General features: G+C 35.9%; 1 pseudogene; it reads right to left on the bottom strand.

The window, feature by feature from the left end:
* Nucleotides 1-9,451: 9,451 nt before the first annotated feature.
* LOC118648779 lies at nt 9,452-12,224 on the bottom strand (annotated as a pseudogene).
* Nucleotides 12,225-12,238: the final 14 nt, after the last annotated feature.

The following is a 12,238-nucleotide window of genomic DNA, read 5'->3' as shown; positions in this document are numbered from 1 at the left end:
CATCACGCGACATCCTTATAAAAAAGGATCCGCCACACGCGTGTCCAACGAGATTTGTGGAGGTTTCGCTACGAACGAGGTGGAGCGAGACATGTTGTTCCGTTTTTATTTCTTAGGAAGAGGAAATTTTTAAGGGAAGACCTGAATATATATAGATCGTCCCGTTTCCTAATGTACGCAGCTCGCTCCACTTTGCTCGACGAGCAATAAACCATGCACTTTTCTAATGTATGAGAAGTTGTTTCGGTTTTCTCAAATTTTGGCAATGAAGAGATTTATAAGAAACTTACATGACAATCGATCTCGTTATAATGTAATGTGTTACATTATATCTCAATAAATTAAGTAATATCATTTTATCACATATTACAAATATCAAAAATTGCCTTTTTTTTCCTCTAAAATCGCTTAAGAATTTTTCGTATAGAACATTATGCATTGGCATTAAAAAGTATAATCAGTATAAAATGTAGAAATGCATAAAAAGATACACTGCAGACAAAGGGGAACTGATTAGAATGATAATGTGAAGGAAAGAATTTTAAAACGCAAGAAATCGTTTAGACGACACGTGCTCGTTAGAGAATAAAACGCTCGTAGTTTGCATCGAATCATGTCGATTCGATTCATCGTTTGATAAGGTTTTCTAGAGGACGACGGCATTGTTCGACTATTGGTGTTTCTTTGGCCAGTTTGGAATGTCTTTCCCTTTGAAATGCGTAAGATACATTTATCGAGTATCTAGATTGCTCCTTTCTAGTTCTCTTTCGTATAAATTATATTACAGATAAAGAAAAGCAACATTCAACGGATTTTTGTGTTTATCATGTAATCAGTTTGTTTTTGTGTCGAAATTATCTTTAATGAATAAAACAGTATTAAATTTTTTTATTGCCGCGTACAATAGAATGAAATGCAATCTAGCTGGACAAAAAACTAATTTCTTAAAGATAATAAAAGCGTTGTAACAAAGATTTGTCCTCACTAATTTCGAATTTTTGATAATTTAGAAAATGATCTTTTCGTGAAAGACTTGAAGATAATAATTAACTGGATTTTATTATAATTTATAATACAAGTTATTTTGTCTACGATGTAATTAATAATAAACATTTTTAATCCAAAATGATAAATTACAATTCTATTTCAATACATATTTTAAATTAAAAAAATATAATATTTCAAAAAATTTTTTAAGTACACCATTTCTATCGTGTTTTAAACAACATATGATGAAGAGTTTAATTATAATAATTTCTTTGAATGAAACTAGGTAAAGCTTTTTCTACTGTATATTAGTATTAAAAGTAATCACATAATAAAATAATATTTGCTTTTATTAAAAACTGAAAAAATGTACTTTTATTCTTTAAAAGAATAGATAAATATTAAAATTAATTGTAATATATTTTTAAGTAATATGTTTTTCTAATTATGCAAAAGTAGAATACGTTTTTTAGTAAACAATTATTTATTGTAAAACAGTTGTTTTTTAGAAGTCAATTACATAGACGTTGGTACGGCTCTAAATACATCAAAAATGTTATCAGTCTTATTGTGATAAAATTACGTTATAGAAGTATAAACAATACTTTATCAGGTTTATTTAAATTTATTTTAAAACACTGATTTTTTTTTTTAGTTTTGTCCAGCTAGATTTACAATTCATTCTACTATGCGCCGTGTTGATATGAATATTCCACGCTTTACGAGCTTAAGAACAGAACTATCGCACTGCTTCTAAGTATCCGTGAAAATTTGATTAAAGGTATTTAGTTAAGAAAGAAGTACTTGTCTTTACAATTATCTTAACAATCAATGCTAAGAATTGTGTGAATAATATTGAAATATTTAATATAAAGAGTAATACAAAATACCAGAATATTTTTCTCTGTATAAAAAACATGTTTAATTAACTAAAAGAAAATTTTTCTCATCAGTATTACTTATTAATGTTTGCTTCATGTACCTGAAGTAGCAGACAACGTCGAGCGGCCAGAGCCGAACGTCATAAGGCGTTTCAGGGGCACCATTTAATCAAACGTTAAAATTCCATGGTTATGAGATTTTTTAACAAACTTTGAAAATTGCATAGAGTTTAATCATTATAATACATAATCGATCATTGCGACAAGACTGTAATTTATCAATTCTTATAAATTTTTTAAAATAATTTTTATCGTTTTCCGCGCCCTCACGCCTAAACGCAAGATACGATTTCCTTCAAATTTGGCTGGAAATATCTTTCCGTAACGTACAATCGACTGATCGATCATTCGCGAGAGGACCTGCATTTTCCTAATTGTTATAAATATTTAAAAAATTAACTTTTATTGATTCCTGCGCCTCACACCTAAACGCAATGTACAATTTCCTCCAAATTTGGCTGGAAATATCTTTCCGTAACGTACAATCGACTGATCGATCATTCGCGAGAGGACCTGCATTTTCTTAATTGTTATAAATATTTTTTTAATTAATTTTTATCGTTTGGAGTTGTGAAACCGCTACGTCCTTGTCGTCGGCTCTGGGTGTGGCAAAAATCGGTTATGTACTTTACAAAAAAAATTGTATTATTCTCAATCAACTATGTTTTGCAAAACTGCATTTTCATAAAAATTTTTCATATACGGTTAATTAGTCGTTCTAGACTTCAAAAAATATTTTCGTAGAAATTTGAAGACAGTGTTTCTTGTATTTATCTGACTAACATAATTAACAATTTAAAAAACCACTAAACAATTAATAACGATCGCGAATGAAAATCTCATAACCAGGGAACTTTTAACGTTTGATTGAATGGTGTCCTCTGGAAACGCTTATATAACGTTTGGCCCTGGCTGCTCTGCGTTTGGCTGCTGCCTTTGTCTACTAGATTTAGCTACATTTTGCTTTTCCATCTGTGCCCCTCTTTAAAAGTCCTTTTATTTTCAATCGAAACAATCGTTATCTCTCTCACTTTGTTCTTTAATCTTTTTTTATTAAAATTGTAGCAAACTGTTAATATCTCGTATATTTACGACATTATGATACTCGACGGAGATTTTTCGTGATTGGACAGTACCGATAGGAACCGTTGTTCGATCTTTCCTCAATCGCGAGGCCACATGGCGGACTCGGCGATTTGCGGAAATTGTTCCCCCCCGCCTCCGGGATTAATATCGGGATCGCGCGATCTTCCAATACGGCCGATTACTCTCGCTTCTGATTCCAGATAAATAATGCATGGTTCGATCTACCGAGCCGGGCGGAGATCGCCTCTTTCCGTTGTCCCGCGTGAAAGTGGAGGAAAACCGTGGACATGTATCACCGAGACGTCGGGCGCAAAGGGGCGACGTGGCCACGTTATCACAAGGGTACGAGGGAGAGAGATTCGCGCGCGCAAACGGAATAGTACCATTACGAATAAATGACGCTTTCCGCGCGGTCGTAGTATCGAAGGACCCGACAGCGTCCAACGGAACGTTATTGCTGTTATTATTCGAGAGGTCTCACCCTTCGATCGTTCCCATTCCGCTGCGACGAAATCGAAACACTCGGCTTGCTCTTCGTTTTATTAACACACACTCTCGACGGGCTTCTTATACATTGCTCGGAGCATTGTAACTTTCGTGCTTCCTATCGCGTACGCTTATCTGTATAATTTCGAATAAATTTTTTTTTAATTTTAATTCAGTTGTATAATGAATTTCGGTTTCCATGCAATAAATTAATCCCATTGTTGTCAAATCCAGAGATATTTTGTGTCTTTGTATACAGAAATTTACCTTCCTTTCAAAATTTATTTTTAATACATTTTATTATTTTTTTATCGCTATTTTATTGACATTTAGAGAAACAAGTAGGGGGAAAAAACACTCATAATGATAACCGTGTAAATGACTCAGCCTGATATTTCGTAATTTAATTTTGCTTTACAAATCGAACCGTGCAATATGAAAACTTTATTATAATATCTCTGTATATAAAATTTTCCTGGCGTAAAATTAATTGCTTTTGGTGTGTATATCCCACGCTCTGCTAAAATAACTTTTCCCGTCGAGACCGGCCGATAAATCCACAATTTTTCGTCGCGCAATACTCGCCCCTGTGAAGGAGGGCGGCTTTAAAGATTTCTGCCCGGGCACGGGAGCTCGCACGCAAAGGGGATCGAGTTTCCAAGCTATCTTATCCCTTTACCGTTTCCGTCTCGTCGCGAGAGATCTTCGACGATCGCGGCAGCCGTTCTCTCGCGTGACTCACCGCCACCGGCGCCGCGCGTGCGGGGGTGAGGGTGCAGCCGGTCGCCCCTTCGGAAAACAGCGAGAACGCGCGCGCGCGCTACTTCGACGTCCGATATTTCGACTCTCTATCTGCGGCCCCCACGAGGGGGTTGCGTGGGATTAGAAATACCCTCACGGCCCCGGCATGCATTATAGATGCTCGCGCCTTAGATTAGAGGAGGCGGTGGGCGTGCGGCGCGGCGCCCGGCAAAAATAGTCCACTCGTAAAGGCAATAGCTTTTACGTTCTCACTACGCTGTGTGCTCTTTCAAGCGGTTCGCCCCCGCGATGCGATGCATGCGCGGGATAGCGGTGTGACACGGTCTGACGTTTGTTCGAAAATTTAACGGAAAAAGAAAGAAAAACAGAAACGGGCAAGTGAAATTAGTACGTTGGTACTTTATAAAAGAGGAGGTCCTTTATATTTGCTGCAAAATACTCTGCTTTCTCTGAAATTACAAGATACCGTTAAAACAAAAATGTAACGGGGAAGATAGTATTACGAGTCTCTATTTACATTTTGTACAATACTTTGTTGGCAATCAGCATTTTAAATCGGAAACTTAACAATTACATTCGTCAATGTGTTGTTTTAATTGATTTTATACTCAAAGTTATGAAATATTTATTACTTAGAATCAATGCTAGAAAAAATAATTAAAATAGTAAATAGTATTGAAAATACTTATTTAAAAGTATCTATAAAAAATACTATATATACAAAAAGCAAATATATTGCAACAATATTTAATGTTTATACTATAGATATACATTTACTTGAAATAAGATATTTATTTTACATTTTGTTAAATGTAATGGATAAGTGTTATTAATAATTAAGTTTTTTGTATTTTTTATTAATTATTTCTTATTTTCTTTTTTATAGAATAGAACAGAATAAAAAACAGCATTAGCAATACAACTTATCGAATTGTTACTTTGATATGAAAATTATGAAAATTAAATTATGAAAATTATGAAAAATATGAAAATTATGAAAAAGAATATCATTGGGGTGTAAGCTTGCTTAAAAAACTACATTTAAATTATAAAATTTCATGCTTGAGTTTAATTTAAATGTAGACGAATAAAATGTTAAATAACAAAAAACAAAGAGAACACTACATATTTTGATAATTTTGATGACGCTCAAATTAAAAAAAAAAGAGTAATTATATTAAATGCTACAATGTATTTTGCAAAAGTTTCGAAATATTTTAAAGTAAACATGTTATATAATAAATGTCGGCTAAACGAATAATTGCATAAGTAATCACTAAAATTTGTCACCTAATAACGGAGCCATTATACTTGCAAAGACTAGAATACTTTTTTTTATTATAATATTAATATTCATTATATCATGTATCTTTTTCTAGTCTATATAATATCAGTATCTCGTGTATAACTTTGTGAAAGGAAGTATTTTATAATGGTAACAACCTTCTCTTTTATTCCATCCATTAATTAAACTCTTTTAACATTTTTAATAAGCAAATTTTCAAAGACACTATACTAAACAACCCTATGAAAGGGGAGATAAAAAAATATAACTGATAGCTACTTGTACTCGGCGATTATTAAGATATCGCAGTCGGAATGCCGGCGAATAGACGTATACATTAATAGCCATCCATTTGCGGTGAGCAATTATAAAGACTTGGCATCTAACGGGCTGCGGAAGGAAGCACGAGGGGGAAAAAAAAAGAACGAAGGAAGAGGCTTGTTAAACACTCCGAGTCCATATCATCTCTATGTGGCGTGTGTACGGAGCGTGAAATACTAACAAGCAACCATCATCAAACAATGGAAAATGAAACGAAGAGAGAACACGTTTTCAGCGGCAGCTATCAAAACCTTTTAACTGTTTCAATGCCAATACAATAGGCCGGGTAATCAAATATCTTATTTTTTCAGCACGAGACTCTTGCGCGGACACGTGCGCCCCGAGCGTGATGCCAGAGTAAGAGGAACTGCGAAAATAATTACGGCTTCGTAGCTTTGCGTAGAATAAAAAAAATCACCGTCGCTCGAAGCCCTCTAAGGACATTGATGGTAAATCGTGTTATATATCTAAAAGGGAGAGGGGTGTGAAATAAGGTGGTAATTTTATGTTAATAAAAATAGAACGTGAGGCCGTTGCCTCTCCCCCTCACGCGATAAGTTCTGCTGTAAGTGCCATTAAAAATTCTAGCCGCGCCACCGTCGCGAACAGAAATTCCCATTTCGCGCGACGATAAGGCGAGAGCAGCTTCTAAATCCCGCGTCCTGTCTCCGCGGCCGAGACGCTGATAATAACAATAATGGATGCCCTCATCTGCAATTACAATAAGCAGTTAGCGGGCTATAAATCACAAAGTGGTACGCCCGCGCGATGAAATCTTTCTTTCCGCACGTACCATCGTGGAATAAGGAAACTTCTTTCTTCCCGGCAATTCCGAGGGATCGCCCTGCTATTCCGGAAGTTGACGGCGTCGTACATGGGGGGAGGCGAGAGGGAGGTGAATTTGCGATCTGGAAACCGGCTATTTAATTAGCGATGAACCGATGACTCGTCACAACGCGGATAAAGAATCTCCAGCCCCGAATGGCGAATTCATCTCTGAGCTAATGCACAGGACGAGCCCCGGTAATTAGTTTTTCATAATAAACGGTTGGACAGAGAGAAACCGCGAGGTTTGAAAAGAAAAAAGCGCGATCGAGGAAGTAGATGACGTTCACGCTTCGTAAAACTTTAGTAAGTACGGTAACGGTAAGTTTTGTTCGGTTACGGTCGCACGAATGCCACTCGGCGGTAATTCAGGACAAATATATAAAATCGATACCGTCTGTGTTACCGAAATGTATCTATCCGCCTTATCGCGGATTCGCTGAAGGTCATTGGCTCTGAATCTTTTATTAATAATCCGTTATCATATATGTCCCTGGATATTTTCGATCATAAAATTATATCAATGCTGAGCTCGGAAAAAGCTTCCAAAATAAGAATAAATCGAATAAAAATATTATAAATTGTTGAATTTATATGAATTATAACCTTTCAGTATCCGGTGTACCTGACTATTAAGCGAGTTATTGATTATCGAGTTACACTTCAGGATTACCAACATTCAGATTTACTTTCGGATTACGTAGGGAAATTCATGACAATTACTTGCTAAAATCGATTGCTGCTTCTTCACAAATTAAAATAGCTTGGCACGCGCGAATAAGATTTGTCGTTTACGACGGACGTATTGTTTTTTCAATACTTCATTTATTGAGATTGCTTATCCGTTTGTTTATTTAAGCGAGAATGCGGTACTAAAGACGTTTGTGGAAACAGCAACTCATCGTTTAAGTCTGAATAAATCGTGCATTTTTATTTAAGAGTCTTAAATTCTCTCTGTTTACCGCAAGATGGACATACCGTTTATACTCGATAGAATAGTATAGTGCAACGGGTTGCGGTTTGACAGGAAATTTTTTACAGAACTTAATTTATCTTTAAATAAATTTTTTATCTGTTTTACATACATTGAGTAATAATGTTTTTGACAACTGTGGCTTCTTCAGAATTGTGAGATCTTATTATTAAAAAAAACTTTGAAAATATTTTTACATATACATTTATGAATACATTTGATAAGGATGTTTTTAAAGAAAGATTATGAATTTAAATAATATTATATTTAATTTAATGGAAGTCGAAATTTTGATTTGTTGACAAATGAATTAAAGTTGTTTCGTGGAAATCAATTTATTAAGTCTTTATACAAGAATATCAAATTTTATTAAAGTAACTACATATAAAAAAATTAATTTACATAGTTATAAATGTTAATGGATAACAAAATAGACTTCATAAACTAAAGAAGAGTGAGAAACAGAAAGAGAGAGAGAGAGAGAGAGAAGAGAAGAGAGAAGAAGAAATACATCTATTACAAGAGATAATAATATGGAAATTCTTTCATAGTTAAAATTTTAATTGACAACAAGAAAGAAAATTAATATTACACGATTAACAAGTATATACTGTTCTTCTTTTTAATTATTGTAAACGACGTTTTGCTCGCATAGTCGAGGGTGCGAATACTATTCTATCACTATATAATAATTGTATGACTGCTAATCGTTGTGCGAATAATTATAAGAGATAAAGTATAGCACCTGTGCATTACGAAAATTGCGACTTGAAATTATATTAATTTCAAAAGGGGACACGCCAGTCTAATTGCAGAATAGATAATTAAATTCTGATCAGGAGAATCAATGTACATAAAAAATAGGAGAGTGCATTACACAAAATTGGACGAGTACTTCTTCAGATACGAATCAGATATGTTCCTTGTGAATAACGATACAAGACGTTACAAGATTTCAAATCGTAATGATCTTATACGTACATTTATATATATATATATATACAAAAGCATCTTTCGTACATAAAATATATTATTATTTTGCTTACGATATTCGGTCTGTACGCGTCATATACGCTTGATGTGAAAAATAATATAATAGGTAGTTCTGCAAATAATGCCGTATTAGTGATAAATGTATGAATGATCTGTCGATGAAAGTAAAGCTTCGAGGTGACATTGTTACGATGCAGATTGCAATTATTATTTGACACGTTGCGTAAGAGAAACATGACCGCGAGGGAGGATCATATAGAAGTACTAACTCTGCAGATGATACAAGGGAGCACGATCAGCCCGAATATATCGGGTGTTCAGGAAATCCCATTAAAATTGTCCCGCACACACACGCAAAGAAGATATTCTTTGCTACCTGAAACTCTTTGAAAAAAAAATGTCTCTCCCGTGTCAAACTAAAGTTCCATAGTTAATTTACATTAATAGTTATCTCCAAGTCGTAAGCCTACTGTTAGACTCGAGGTAGCGGAATTGCATAAAAATAGTCCTTGAAGAGCGAACGTGGAACATCACTGCTTTCACCATTGTCTCTTCGTCGTCACTCGATGGGGCCTCTTTTCTCTTTTCTCTCTTGGTTTCCTCCCCACGAAGCGTCGTTAGTTTATCATTAATGACCGGATCCACTTCTGGACGAGAGCGTTGTAGACTCTCTCGGTCTTCTAAGATATGATGACGACGCTCGGTGACGACGAGAGCGAGACTTTCGATTCATAAAACAGTTGTCATCGTCTTGAACGATAAGTAATCGACCAGTACAGTCATTATGCCTGCAAAATATTTCAATTCGTTTTCCCGATTATAATAATTTCCCGAAAGCACCAACGGGAGAAGTGCATTCGCCCTCGCTCGTCTCTAACGAGCACTGGAATCTTGATCCTCGCCGGCAATCACCATCCGCAACTGGAGCGGAAGTTTTCGGGTGATGCCGAAACTATGTTTCGAGAGCGCCCGGGCTCACTCTCAATTCCTCTTGCTGGAGTTGATGAGGTACTTGCAGCAGTGCGTGAGCAGATGCTTCTCGCCGGTGACGTCGTGCTGAGCGACGGGCGAGGCCGTGGATTCCCTGGTGTAGACGTCCAGACCGTACTGGCCCTCCTCGGGGAAGCTTATGGAGAAGGTGACCACGTCGTCGTCGGCGATGGAATGCGTCACGTACTTGGACAGGCGTTTCTCCTCGATGCCGTTCTTGTGCAGGGTCGCCATGAAGTCCGTCAACGGCCTCGACATGCGGAATTGAATCTCCAGCTCGCGCCCGGCGAACACCAGCGCTTCCTGAAATCAATAGATCGCGCGATTATAAATCCGCCCGCCTGGCAAGCGCGGTAAAAATCGGAAGATTCCTCTTTATTGACGCGATCCTCTTTGGTTTTTCTTTTCTTTCACTTTAATACTTCGCGTGAAGAAAAACAGTGGCAAGATAATTTATTTTTGCCGAATCGATTGTGGATCGGAACATTACAAAACTTTTGTCTTATAAAGTCTTTAAAATCAGCATTAATCTTTTAATTAAAGCACACAAACATAAATACCGGAAAACTTAAACCGATAATAAAATTAAATTCCGTTTCAATTTTAACAAAAAAATATACAGGGATTTTCACATCTATAATATATATATACTTTATATTTAACTACAAATATTTATTACCTATAGCCGACATAAAAAATTCCCTTTGAGAGCTGAAAATCTTAACAACATATTTTATAATATTTTGATTGGAATAAAACTTCCAGTAAGTCACATAGTTGTAGTTATAAGACGTGACAAAATACGTTAACAAAATACATGAAAATAGCTCTTTTTACAAGTTTATCAAAATTGTGACATGATAAAGAAATTTAGAAACCGGGTTCGTATGCAACATCCAAAGAAATCACTAGTTTATTCTGATTTTCGAGAGAAATATTTTTTTTAAATTGTGTTATTATAAAATCAATATTTTGGTTTGACCCTTAGCTTAGATATGTTTAAACAATAAAACATATATGTATTTTTAAATCTACATTGATATCGATTTTTTGCTTGAATGAATCGTGCGCAGACCGATTTAACTAAGACCGACTTACCTGATGAGTGATGGGTATAAGACCAAATAATCTAGTAGCTTTGGTTGGACCCCATTCGCCACTGGCGCAATCCGGCAATGGTACCATCACCGTTTGCAATTCCTCACACGCGATTTTAAATTTACAGACGCTCTTGAACTTCATTGGTTCGCCGGTCAAATATTCCTTGGCGTTACCGCATTGGCGAATATGTCCAAGAGAAAAGATCCGGAACATGGTGCGTGAACTCGGCAACGCAAACTATATTTCCCACAACCGACTAGAAAAAAGAATTTGAATTAAAGTAAAGCTTGCTTAAGCATCGATCTGTAAAAATTGTCTTGCATTATCCTCTTGTCTTGTTATAGACAAATATGAAGCGCTTCTTTTATTAGATTGTGTTATACATGAATAAAGTACAAAAATGATGTAGAGTAAGAAATTTATAAAAAGAAAGTAATAATATTAGAATAAGTAATAATTTTATTCATGTATTTTACTATATAAATTATAATAAAAATTAATTTTTTTCTTTTTTACTTTCTCAAAATTAAATATTCAAATTTCAAGACAGGATCACTAAAGGAACATTAACATTCTATCAATATTCCATTTCGCACAAATTGCAAACTGTTATTTTACATAACTTTCGTGACATTTTAAAATCAAAGCAAAAGCGATTCAAGTTGCTTGAGATAAATCATCGTGTGAATGCGCGCACGGTGGACGCAGAGACTATCAATTTACCTGCATGACAAAACGCTTGAGCGACACGCCGTCGTAGCCGTCGCCGTCGTTGTCGTAAAACTTGAGATTGTAATGAAAGATAAGGGATGATTGCATATGCGCCGGCATCGCTATCCTCACGGTCGCAGCACCGGTGGTGGAATCCGTATACATAACGGCATTCGTATTCGTATCCGGAAAGTAAAGGCCGTACCTGTGTGCACGCAGAATTTATCCGTACGGTATTTTCGCCGTGCAACTTACATTCATTGTTAATAGACCAATCCATGCTTACGAGAGGCCGCCGGTTTAATTACGCGTTATAACGGTCTTTAAGTGCGTCTCAATGGACGGATTTAATTGTTAAGACGCGCGGCACGCTCAAAACGTTACTATACCTTTTGCCAAATTTTAAAATAATGTGAAATTAATGAAAGTACATAAACGGCCTGACGTTGAACGATGAATTCCGTTATACGGAGAGCGTAAACTCATAAACATTGTAGCGATCCGTGCGTAGATTCCGGCTTTCTCTCTTATTTATCGTTTATTCCGGGGGGAAAAAAAGAAAGAAATAAAACTGGAATGCCACCTTACCTGAAGAATAGAGACCGCACGAAAGGCAATTCCTCGAAATCCTTAAGTGAAATTGCCTGTAAGCAACTGCCAGTCCTCTTGCAGAGGGAAATTCGTATATGAATTCCCGGGGGTCCGTCAGGAAGTAATGATCGTCGTACTCGTACCTAAGTGAAACGTCCTTTCGTGATCTCATCGATCGTATTTTAT

The sequence above is a fragment of the Monomorium pharaonis genome, unplaced genomic scaffold (assembly GCF_013373865.1).
Source record: "Monomorium pharaonis isolate MP-MQ-018 unplaced genomic scaffold, ASM1337386v2 scaffold_685, whole genome shotgun sequence".
Taxonomy (NCBI): Eukaryota; Metazoa; Arthropoda; class Insecta; order Hymenoptera; family Formicidae; genus Monomorium; species Monomorium pharaonis.
Note: the sequence above shows the minus strand (reverse complement) of the source record. Positions and strands in the feature narration are given on the sequence as shown.